The 13,542-nt window shown below is 36.8% G+C and overlaps 1 protein-coding gene and 1 long non-coding RNA gene across 3 annotated transcripts in view; one reads left to right on the forward strand and one right to left on the reverse strand.

Annotated features, from left to right (window-relative positions):
* Nucleotides 1-3,924, reverse strand: part of LOC127529197 (uncharacterized) — an 81,359-nt gene extending 77,435 nt beyond the window's left edge. The window contains exon 1 of the long non-coding RNA XR_007935887.1: nucleotides 3,886-3,924. This is a non-coding gene — a long non-coding RNA (uncharacterized LOC127529197). The remainder of the gene's footprint in view (nucleotides 1-3,885) is intronic.
* Nucleotides 1-13,542, forward strand: part of LOC114656961 (endophilin-B2-like) — an 82,206-nt gene that overhangs the window by 3,169 nt on the left and 65,495 nt on the right. The window lies entirely within an intron of this gene.

Genomic DNA, 13,542 nt, shown 5'->3' on the forward strand with positions numbered 1-13,542 from the left:
TGTTTTGGCATCTCACTGTATGCAATATACATCTGCTAATATTTGTTTTATATACAGAAAAAAGTTTTTATGTTACAGTCTTTGATATTATGATTGGCTAGTCAGTAACCCTACAGTTTATAGGGTCATTATTGTCATTTGTATAGAGTACACTGAAATTCCACATGCAACACATTGCCTCTCATCTGCACCATGATTAATAAATATAACAACTTTGTGTCAAACGTTTGGCTTCTTTAAAAAGCTCAATGTATTTTATTAACAGATGTATTATTAAATAAATAATGCATTATTATTAAAGCTCATGTGGAATATCTATAGTTTTGTCACGTCATCTATAAATTCACCGAAACTGTTAGGAAACAGTTAGCATTGTAAAGAAGCATTTGGAAGCAATCTTTTACACATTTTTTTCGGCGGAGTGGTGGCTCTGAGGCTAGGGATCTGCACTGGCAATCGGAAGGTTGCCGGTTCGAATCCTGTAAAATGCCAAAAGGGACTCTGCTCTGTTTGGCCCTTGAGCAAGGCCCTTAACCTGCAATTGCTAAGCGCTTTGAGTAGTGAGAAAGCGCCATATAAATGCAAAGAATTATTATTATTACATTGTGGTCTGTGGTCAAACCATTCATCACCTCTTCCATTTTCTGAAAACATGCCCAGGGTTTCATAATTTTATCCTTTAACCAGTAGGAGCAAGAAAAGAAACAACTGTGGATGGGGATATTGTATGTCCAGTCATTTTAGTGTGAAAATGCTAGTGTTTTTAAATGAAAATTTAATAGTATGGACATAGCCTTAGACTTACTAATCAACCTAAGAGATTGTTTACAGGAATCACTAGAGGAAACTCCAAAGAGTGTATTGAGGAAATGTGACCTACATGAAGAGACAATCCCAGGTTGAAATCAAAACAGAGTCAAGGACTATAAGTTGGCAGCGCTACTGTAAATTCAATTATGCTGCCCTTCAGTTTATCATTATTTTTATATTGTGACTTCAAATAGTTGACCTGTAGAGCCATGATATGATATATAGAGCAATTTATACTTCAACAATTATTTTTTTAAATAGCTATGAGACTAGGGGGCTTCGCCCTCTTCTTGCTTCATTTTTTTAAATAGCTATGAGACTAGGGGGCTTTGCCCTCTTCTCGCTTCGCTCGCCAGCCCCCTGGCCACGGTATGCGCCAGCCACTTCACGTCTTTGCCGCTCACATATGTGGATTTTGCTTTCACCAAACAACAAATCTTTTAATTCTCGCGGATAGGCCTCTTCATTGCGACGAAACACTGCTTTTCCCTGATGGCAACGCGAATTAGACTGTCTACAAGTCTCCGACTTAAAGTTTAAATCCGAACAATATCTGCATATTTTCACCAATGTTCATATATTCAATCTCTTCTCGTTGTTCCGTTATTTCACCGAGTAATAATTTCCATTTGTTTGCGCTAATGCGATCTTTACTATCATTTTTTTGTGACTTTTGAATTTTACCACTTTCATTATCTCTAACCTGCTCTGCATGTGTATCGCGCCAACGTTTTTGAACCTCTTTACGACATTCTACTTTGTCATCTATGTCTTTTATTTCCGGCCCCGGGCATGGTTAAATCTCTTGGCACAAAGTCTCGTGTCGCAGGACATGAAATTATCTCTCTGAAAAAGTCACGTCTCGTCCCAGGCTAAAAAGTCTCCTGTCGTCTCAGGATTTTTTATATATAATAGAGATATATCAATATTTTGTAGTTATCAGTACTCTTTATTGTGTACAGAGTACTCAGTGGCATTTAAATGTGTTTGTATTTGTTTCAATTAATTACATGTTCCTCCTATATAAAGCTAAATATTCTTTTTATTTGATGAACAGGATGAGCTTATCTTTTCCTTTTAAAAACATATGCACAGTCATAATCTTAAACATTGAAAGGTGAAGATTTGGTTTGCTGAAAAGAATTTTATTTAAGATTTCTGGACTTGCTGTGTCACATATATATCCTTTCCTCAAAACATTTTTTTGCTATGTACATATAGAAACTTGAAATCTGAGAAAGCATTGGGAACCTGACCTTTCATTAAGGTTTTAAGATAATGAGTAAAAGTCATATCTAGATAAATTACACTCTTCCTCATTTTATGTGATCTAACTCCACTCAAAGTTTACTGCAGAATTTATCAGTGCCTTACTTGAGGGAGATGCTCTAACACACCTAACTCACTGGGCATATGTTTTGAAATGTACCATGTTTAAAGCTTATCAGAAAGAAATCAGGGTATTTTTTAAAAATCCTTGATTTACTAATAATTCCTTATGCTTTACTGGCTCATCTTGCAGAGCTGTTGGAGTATTACTGCATAATGAACAATTAATTTTCTTAATATACTCCACTGCTATCTCACAATTTTTCCTCAGATAGACATGTCTTATTATACTTAACCTAGGAAAGTTTTAAGTTCACTTTATGAGGCAGGCATTTATCACTGTTAGCTTGATAAAGAGTGCTAGTTTTTGTTTTTTTTTTTGATATTTCACTATCTTTGAGGGAGTACTTTATCTAAAGTTATTTTTTTTCATCTGGATGTTGTAGAGAAGGGGTATCTGAGATGATCAGAGTTAGATGTAATACTGTCAGTGGTGCTTTTTTGTAGTTTGTTAATTATAATGATACCTTAAAATTTTAATTCAAATATTACAAGAACAGTGAGGCTATTTGTAATTTTCATTGTAAGGATGTTACAAGCAGCATGGTCTCATGATTGATGTCTTGGATTTTGTACAGTGAAACAGAAGGTTGTTAGTTCAATTCCCATTCTAAGAGAGGCCCTTTATCTATCAGTGTTCACCCTGTTGACCAAACTGAGACAATTGCACTATTGTAACTTTAACACTATGTGCCCCACCAATGTTTAACTATCAGTTTGTATGTTGACCATGCTTCTGTTTGCTCTGTTTCAACAATAGACGTTACTCCAGCAGCACTAAAGATAGAGTGAGCATAGTAGCTCTCTGCGTTTCACATTCTTGAATTATAATATTAAAAGATAAATATTTCTACTTGGTTTGTGTCCCAATATTCTGATCATTAAAGAGGCCCCGGCCTTGTTGCATCTTGTGGTGGTGTTTGTTCCTTCATCTACTGAAATGTTAAACTTGGCACCCTCTTAAACCACTTCACACACTACTGGTTATGCTGTAAAAACATGGAGAAAACTTTACAGCACCATATTAACAGGAAGATTTAAATTCATAGCCAAGTAAATAATGGTTCATTTTTTTGCAGTAATTATTAAAAGTTGTGTCCATTTACTCTTTGAATTATTTTGCATATTGTTATCTTTTGTGTTTAATTTTATAGTTCATGAAATCTTGTTACATCACTTTCAGTTCAGAAACTTATACAAATTAAAATGATCTCTTTTCTTTGTGAAAAACATGGAAAAAAATATCCTTATCTCGTTGATTCCCTTTGTTTGTTTTAAATGCGACATTACCTTATATTCAAATCTAGATGAGGTTGGTAAAAACATCGTCTCTCTGTATTTGTTTTTTCTGAGTTATTCAAATAAGATTAACAGCCTACTGACACAAATCTAAATATGAAAATGTAATAGCAACTACGACAAAATCAGTTGTAGCAGAAAAAATAAGTTGTTTAAAGCATTACAGGGGCTTTAAGATAGAAATGACATTTAAACATCCATCCATCCATTTTCCAACCTGCTGAATCCGAACACAGGGTCATGGGGGTCTGCTGGAGCCAATCCCAGCCAACACAGGGCACAAGGCAGGAACCAATCCTGGGCAGGGTGCCAACCCACCGCAGGACACACACAAACACACCCACACACCAAGCACACACTAGGGCCAATTTAGAATCGCCAATCCACCTAACCAGCATGTCTTTGGACTGTGGGAGGAAACCGGAGCGCCCGGAGGAAACCCACGCAGACACAGGGAGAACATGCAAACTCCACGCAGGGAGGGCCCGGGAAGCGGGCCCAGGTCCCCAGATCTCCCAACTGCGAGGCAGCAGCGCTACCCACTGCGCCACCATGCCGCCCATTTAAACATTACCTTTGTTTTAGAATGGTACACTAAGTGGCTTTTGTAAAGTTATAATTTTTTGCTTTTATTTTTATTCATTTCTGTGTCAAACATATTCTCTAAAATATTGTACTCTTTAGTATTGCTGTAAATACTGGTAATATTCTTCTTTTTTCAAAACCCTCTTCCTAAGTAGTTTCTAGCCACTCAAGACTGTTTTAACTATTTAATTAAAATTCCATTGAGAACATTTACCTGTCATTTTAAGTTAAAAAACTGCACAAGTTATCAAGATTTTTATATGCTTTTCTCCTTTTTATAATATTTCTTGTAATATGCATGAGTGATTTAATGTATATAAGGTCTGAATGTGTTCTGTAATTATTATGAAATGAAACCGTGCACAGCAGGGATGACAGAGTAGTGTAGTCAGTAGTACATAGATAGGTTTGAATCCTGTGTGGATTTATATATTCTCCCCATCTCTGCGTGGGTTTTCCTTATGCTGCTCTGGTTTTCTCCCCCAGCTAACTTATGTTTTACATTTATGGTTAATCAGTTTCAATAATGTATTTGGGGGGAAAAAAAAGTGAAAGTCAAAAAAAATATTGATCTGTTCTAGTCTACGAAACATTTTGGATGCGCTTTCAGAAAATAAACAGTTTTGGCTTATTCTGCATCTCATTAATTTTTGGCCACAGTTTAAAGTATAAATAAACAGTTAATGTTTCTGATTTTAAAAAGCAATTCAATTAAAATTAAGGCAAAATAAGTTCCATTAGGAGCAGTGAAAGGGTTAATAATAATTGAAATTTTTTTAGAGAGGCTTCCAATTACAGTTTCTCCGCAAATTAATTATTGATGTATCAAGCCTACACTGTGGTGAAAAGCATTCATATCTGTAGATTTTTTTAAGTTTAAATTAGTATATATGACTATGTTTCCTCACCCTATTTTTCTGTGTTGTATGCTTGACATTCCATCCCAAATATATCCAAACTTGGTAGTTTTGAGTCTGCGTCTTTATACTAAATATGCATTTAAACTAATGCATTTGTCCTTTTAATTTTCAGATAGTAACTTGTATTACTGAGATGAAGAAACTTAATTCTTGAATGGATTTTTTTTAAATTTTTATCTAATTTTTTATTTCTGAAAGGATTTTGTGGCCTCAAATTTGTCTGAATAAGATTTAATCAGACTATGTGCTATATTTACAATTTTATCACATACAGTTTGGTTGCAATTCATATGTAGAGGTTTAACTTCGTTTCACCGTAGACAGTTTGTAAATTTCTTGCACATCAGAAGAGCTGGCTTTATTCATTTCAAGCACAAATACTTAATTCACATTCTACAGGAAAACTGGAGATATCAACACTTTCCACAGGAGTTTCCTGTCAGTGCTTTTGCTGAAATGTGAAGTCACTATAGATTTACTACTAAATTCACACAAAAACAAATAAACAATAAGCTAATTCTTTTCTCTGAAAATAAAAAGCAACTTTAAAAGTTGTGTCCTTCAAATACAATGCAGCCACAAAAATGCCATTTCCAACTTACTGTATATACCGTATAATTAATTTATTTAATATAATTGAATGAGGTGAGAGGTCAGTATCATGTCACACCTTGGATATTTCGAATATTGTTGTTTTCCATGAATTGTTCCTCTAGGGACTACCGCTTTGAAGGGCATTCACATGAAATTTCCCACTAGGAAATTTGTATTTCCTTTCTGTCATGTAGCATATGAATGCAGCATCACTGTTAAAGTGCAATGCTCTGGAGCCTTCATAATACAAGAAGGCAAACTATATGTTGCCATGCCTGTAGTATCAGAGGAAGTGTAGATGTAATGTTAATAATCATGTTCTTTGATAGCAAGTGAGATGATAGTCACTGTAACAAAATTATCACAATTATCCAAAATATAGGCTTGCCATATACATAAAATTACATTTGATTGCAAACAATTTCATCTGTGTATGTATATATATATATATATATATATATATATATATATATATATATATATATATATATATATATATATATATATATATATATATATAATTCACTAAACTGACAGAACAAGCAAGACAACAATGGGATACGCACGACATAGCCGACAGAATAAGCAAGACAACCATGGGATATGCATTTCATAGCCACGCCCGCCAACTCACAGAGACCCGCCCACCAACGCTAAGACCATGGGATACGATGACAACTCACAGAGCCACGCCTGACAACAATTCGAGCGAGAGCGAAAGCATTTGCCAAGAATGTTTTCATTAATCAAGAACGAAAGTCGGAGGTTCGAAGATGGTCACATGCTGTCATAGTTCCGACCATAAACGATAACGGTAACCAAAGTCTTTGGGTTCCGGGGGGGGGGGGGAGTATGGTGGCAAAGCTGAAACTTAAAGGATTTGACGGAAGGGCACCACCAGGTGTGGAGCCTTTCGCTTAATTTGACTCAACACAGGAAACCTCACCCGGCCCGGACACGGAGAGGATTGACAGATTGATAGTTCTTTCTCGATTCTGTGGGTGGTGGTGCATGGCCGTTCTTAGTTGGTGGAGCGATTTGTCTGGTTAATTCAGAAAACGAACGAGACTCTAGCCTGCTAAATAATTATGTGACCCAAGAGCAGTCAGCGTCCAACTTCTTAGAGGGACAAGTGGCTTTCATCCACATGAGATTGAGCATTAACAGGTCTGTGATGCCCTTGGATGTCCGGTACTGCACGCGCGCTACCCTGAATGGATCAACGTGTGTCTACCCGGCGCCGACAGACGTGGGTAAGCCGTTGAACCCCATTCGTGCTGGAGACCAGGGCTTGCAATTGTTCCCCACGAACGAGGAATTCCCCGTAAGTGTGGGTCATACACTCGCACTGATTATGTCCCTGCCCTTTGTACACACCCCCCCCCCCCCCTTGCTACTACCATGGTTGGGTGACTTGGTGGATTATATATAGAAAAGCAGCCGGAACCGCAAAGAACAATGAAAAGACAACGTGGCTCAGAGGTGCATGTGGACTGTAGCAGAGACAAAAGCGACTGAGGCGGTGTTTGGAAAATGAACAGTCAACGTGACTCACAGGTGCATGTGGACTGTACACAGACAAAAGCGACTCAGGTGAGGAGTTGGGGGCGGGCACATGAGCAGGCAGTGTGTACTGAACGATGACTGTATGTTGGTTCGTAGCGTGCATTGTTGCAATGTTACTTTTCTTGGTGGTTTATTAAATTACGGATTTTTCAAATGTTCATTTTTTTCCTTGTGCTTAAAAATCATTAAAAAAGCAGCGTGATTATGCGCCGTATGCTACACCGCGGGTTGGCTAGTGTATAAAACGCTTACAGAAGCCTTCTTTCATTGTGACTGGTTTAAGGTAAGGCTATGCCCTTAATTGTTTAGTTTGCACAGAAATAGCACAAAACAGAACTTGAAGACATTTATTTAGTATAATATTTTTAATAGATTTAGATTGAACGATTTCGTCTTATTATATCAGTAGCACAAAATAAATTTGGTTTACGAAGAGATTAACATTTTTCTTCATATACTATATATAAAGGATTTTGCAAAAGTATTGAATCCTTTTATCAGTTCTCTTTATTGAATAACATCCTACTCCTACCTAGTTTTGTTCTTTGTGATTATTTTTATTTCAAAGTCCTGAAACTCAAGTATGTTGTTTTATACTATAACAAATCTTCAGCAGAAACAAGAAAAATATGTTGTTTAATGCGTTTTGCAGAAGTATTCAGTACAATAAGGGAATTGGGGAAGGGAATAAATACTTCTGTACCAAATATGCATAAATATAACTAATATATATGTGTGTGTGTGTGCTGTACACAAATGTACATCATATTCTGGTTCTCACTTGGTCAGAAAATTGAAGTCAGAAAATTGGAAAGTTGTATTTGAAACATTTTCAATCTACTTATTACATAAACATATTTTAAAAGTACTTTCATTGTCTAACCCGTTTAATTTTCTAACCTGGGGGTCTTTAGCTTATCCCAGCTAGTCGATAGTGCAAGGCAGGAACAAACCCTGGACAGGGCGTCAGTCCATCTCAGGTTAAACTGTCACATACACACACCCACCCCTACCCCACACAACAGACAGACACTAGGGAACAAGGGCAATTCATTTTCATCAGTTCGCCTAAACTGCATCTCTTAGGATAGTGGGAGGAAACTGGAGCACCCAGACCAGACACAGGGAGAACATGTAAACTCCATGCAGGGGAACTTGGGAATCAAACCCTAGTCTCTATATTGTGCGGCAGAAGTGCCACCACTGCAACACTATGCCACCCAATATTTTTCATGTCTCTTCAAATACCATATATACTTACATTATTATACTCATTTTAATTTCATCTTTCTATCAATTCAGACCTCTATTTTTAACCATTTTACTTACAAGGCTGCAGGAAGTCATAATCTATTCCACCAGTGTCAGGTACACAGACATACACTTGTACCACGCCTGTGTAATGTCCCTGAAAACCTAATGTGCATGACTTCCCTGTAAGAGAAATCCCATACAGGCACAGGGATAATGTGTGAAATCAGTACAGAAAGTGACTAAACTGAAAAGTCTGATATCTGCAGCCATCAATGCAGAACACTACCCCACCATGCCACTTAATGATAATTAATAGTTAAATAATGCACATCCAGTTTACAAATGCCGATATACAAGCTGAAGTAACACGTTTTAAAATAAATACATTTTATATTTTTTTAAGAATTAAAGATAATCTCATCTTTAAAATACATGGCTCTAACTTAAAGTTGCTGAATTATTTTATTTTATATTGCAATTGTTCACTTCAGACTTACATCTTTGTGTAAATTACTTTATTTCCTTACCAGACAGCATTAGTCTTTCATGAACGTTGACTTTAACTTGTTGTGAATCCTAGATGAATTCTGATTTTCTTGCAATAAAATTCTGCAGTTGTTTTGATATGCCATAGCCAAGATCTGAGTGATCTTCTTTTATCAACACACATTGGTTATTAAAAACTATCATCTAAATCCTTTATATACTTGATATTCAGTAGTGAGTGGGTGCTCTGATTTTCATATGTAACTGGAAATTCTACATAAGGCAAAAATGTCTGGTGGAATGTTGCTTTTACTTGGCATATTACGCTTCCATTAAAACAGTTAGATGGCAGGCTGAATTGCATAGCTATTAGAAAGCCAACCATGTTTATACAACATGCTGTATTTCTGAAGCATTAATGAACACTGTACAGGTATGCTAGTCCTTTAGAAGGCATGTTCAATTACACTCCATATTTGCTCACACAGGGATCCATTTATATCCAATCAACTTGATAGCATGTTTTTGGAAAGAGAAAGAGAAACCCGCAAGCAATCAAGGAGAGCTTGCAAGTTCAATAAAAATGTACATGCATGGTGGGGATTAATTAGCCTTGTAAAGGTTGTGATATGGAAATGCCACATTGACCACTTCCTAACCAAATGGAGATAAATATTCTGGTTTACTTTAGACATTAATCCAGGTTTCCCAGGATGTAATTCCAGGTATTACCATTCCATTTGTTAAATTGGATAGATATGTTTTATTTCCCTACTATTTTTGATGTTTTTCACAGGTCTTTTATAAAATAAAGTTCTGGCTATTTTGAATTGACCCATTTGAAGCAAGATGGCAGTGTATCCTTGTTTATGTTAAGCTGGGGTAAAATGTGATACTTGATCAAAGTTTTGAATGGCAAAGCTGTCCTGAGGACATCACACATGTCACAAGATGATAAGGATGTTTCACTAATTTCTGCATCACAATTGACCTGTTTTCCTAGCAAGGATTCATATGAGTATTCATAATCTTGTTAGATGAAAACAATATCATAAATACAAGTATTTAAAAATCTATCTATGGGTTATAATAACCACAATGGGAAATAAACTGAGTGAAGTTTTTTTTGCCGCCAATTAACATCTGTTGCAAAAAGAGAATATGGCTTTGATGTGCTACATCTTGGTTTACTGGGACCTAATTGGGCTGTTTTCTGTAATATTATGTCTATGGCAGTGTAAATTATCAAGGGCACTGCAAAGCATAATCCAAGCCTAAAACGTATAGGAGTTCAGGTTTACCTAAAGAATGGTAGTTTATTATCTAAATAAGTACTTTGGGTTTGGGTGGGGCCTGGTGGTTACATTCAGGGAGAAAACAAAGTTGGGGAAAAAAAATAATAAAATGCTGCCCCTGTACAAGTAATCTCCCTTTCTATAGATGTGTAGTACGGGAAGTGGATAACGTGTTCTCCCCCTTTTCACTGCTCTGATCTTTCTTTTACCACATTTAGCCTACTAGATCAACTGTTGCCTCTCTTCCACACCTGCCTCCAAGCCTCCTAGTCCTATTGCCAGGCAGAGTTTGAAGCTCCCTGCCTGAACTATATCCCCTTACAGGGTCAAAAATATTTAATAAAACTCGTGGGTCTCTCTGCAGAACTTGTTCTTCCATAAGGACACATGCCCTCTGTTGCCATCCAGCTCCTTGGAGGACTACTTCATTGTTAACATTTGGCCACAAGACTCACTATATTATTATACCATTATCTATGAGCATGAAACTTCTGGGAATCCTCACAATATTTCCACAACTGGCAAAAGGGCTCCTCATCCATGACGACAATATGCTGCATTCCTGGTTTTGACCACACCTGACTTCACAGTGGGTTGTAAGATAGACCGTACCTAACATAAACTCTTGAAATCTGATTAAATGTAAAAATTAGTTCCCTAAGGTTTGTAGTGGTTAGAGCTTCTTCCTACAGGATCCAGTCTTTGTCTTAAATGAATATATTCTCTCCATATTTGCATGGATTTATCTGTCAGCACTCCTGCTTTCCTTCCACATTTTAAAGGCTTATTCATTTTCAAGTCTAATTTGGCTGTTTTTGAATGTGGGAGTTTGGAGTAGGCCCTGTGATGGACTGGTGTTGAATTCAGAGTTGGTTCCTGCCTTGTAACCGATGCTTCTAGAGTGGACTATTCTTAAATCTACTTGATCCAATTCAAGGTCAAAAATCTTCTGTTTTAAGTGCCTTTCCTAAAAGTACTTGTATAGTTTGTAGTAGTAATACAAAGTATGAATAATCGGTATGGGAAAGGGACTATTGTCATGAGTAAATCTCTTCACACGTGCTCTTGTCTGGTGACTACATAGTGGTATTCTATATCCACTCTTGACTGGACAGACCAAAGAAATCTGTCTCAAAAGTCCTGGGGTATGATTATTTAATTAGTTTCAAGATTTTATTTGCTAAATATTTTTACACCTGTCTAATGATTAGTATATAGTATCATTTATATTTTGACTTGCTAGATATATAGTTTCCTTCATGACTGAGCCTTGTTGGATATGTTGCAATTTATTTGGGAAGAGGCCTCCAAACAACACTTGCTGTAGTCTGTTGAATGGACTTTAGTGCTTCTTCTCTCATGGAAAGTACCTGGTGTGGATTGTGGATCTAATTATGGGAAAAATCGTAGACCACACATCCCTGTAGGTTGGGTGATTGGTAAAGGAATACTGAACTAATGTGGTGCTGAGGTGTCATCCGTTGCATGGCTACACTCCGGTCCTAATCTGGGATCCTGAGTTGATTTGTCATGTGGTAAGTGCGGTAGTCTGCTGTATCAGCATGTGCTTCTAACCTTGGTCAGTTATATATGATAAAATTGTGCATATGTGTTACTAGGAGAGTAAAATTATCTTATCAAGTTAAAATCGGCTTATGCTACAAACCTGCAAGTAAGCTTGAATGAGAACCATACTTTTTTAACAATCGTTTGAAGAATTACTGGAACCTAAGCAATAAAACATCTATAAAGAAAATACATTTTTATGGGTTTGCATTTCAGGGCTTAATTTACTAATTTAGTGTTTAGCAAGTCCTTACATTAGATTGCTTTAACCTATGGTGACAAATAAAACGTAACAGATTTTTGTTTGCAGTTTCTTAAAATATACTGAATGTAACCATTCGCCTACCGTGTTGAAAGATTTAATCATTCAAGGATGCTGGATTCAGCATGGCTGATCTTTCTTTATTAAACACAAAATTAAAATAAAAGTCATTATTTAGTAATTTGTACTAGGGGTCAAAGGTTGACTTCTGAGTAATACTTCCAGAATTTTTTAACCACAGTCTTTTTTGTAATTAATAAACAGATAAAAGTATGATTTCAAACTGAAAGTGCTTTTTAAATTAATACTTGGGATCAACAATACAAAGTAATGGGGATTGTGGAAGAGAAGTGAAAAAGAGAGTGCAGGCAGGGTGGAATGGGTGGAGAAGAGTGTCAGGAATGATTTGTGACAGACGGGTATCAGCAAGAGTGAAAGGGAAGGTCTACAGGACGGTAGCGAGATCAGCTATGTTATATGGTTTGGAGACAGTGGCACGGACCAGAAAGCAGGAGACAGAGCTAGAGGTGGCAGAGTTAAAGATGTGAAGATTTGCATTGGGTGTGACAAGGATGGACAGGATTAGAAATGAGGACATTAGAGGGTCAGGTCAGCTCAGGTGGGCCAGTTGGGAGACAAAGTCAGAGAGGCGAGATTGCGCTGGTTTGGACATCTGCAGAGGAGAGATGATGAGTATATTGGGAGAAGGATTTTAAAGATAGTGCTGCCAGGCAAGAGAAAAAGAGGAAGCCTAAGAGAAGGTTTATGGATGTGATGAGAGAGGACATGCAGGTGATGAGTGTGACAGAGCAAGATGACGAGTACAGGAAGATATGGAAGAAGATGATCCGCTGTGGCGACCCCTAACGGGAGCAGCTTGTTTCAATGTTTGACAAGTTTTTATTGGTCCAACTGTTGATAAACATTTACTTGAGAAGTGTAAAGCTAATAATTTTATCATTATTTTAGAAAAGAGGTTTTATCACAAATAATCTGCATTTTATAGAAACAAGAAAACATTGTAAAGTACAGTATAGCTCACTGTTACTGGTAGAGCTGTGACAAACTACAAAATGGTAATTAGCTAGGAAAGCAAGAGCTTACTATGATACGTTCAGCTTGTAGCCCAAGCCCCAGCCAGAGGTTCAATCTCCTTTCCCTGTAATTATATGCTATCAAGAAAGCATGGCTTATAGTTAAAACCCGGGTCTTACTAATTCAAAATGGAAGCAGAAATAGTAATGCACAATACAGTACACCCCCAAATTTCCCGGGGGTTATGTTCCTAGAGCACCTGCGAATTGTGAAAAAACGTGAATTTTGGATGTGGTTAAAAAAAATGCATATTTTTATAGTTTAAACCCTAAATATGCCCCAAAACATTTTAATTTCAAACCCAGCTTAATACATTACCTACAAAAAAAGAATGTAAAGGTAAATCCGTATACTGCACAGTACTGTACTGCTATGTCTCCCGCAATGCTAGAATGTAAAATACAGATGTTACTGCTATATG

The sequence above is a fragment of the Erpetoichthys calabaricus genome, chromosome 9 (assembly GCF_900747795.2).
Source record: "Erpetoichthys calabaricus chromosome 9, fErpCal1.3, whole genome shotgun sequence".
NCBI lineage: Eukaryota > Metazoa > Chordata > Cladistia > Polypteriformes > Polypteridae > Erpetoichthys > Erpetoichthys calabaricus.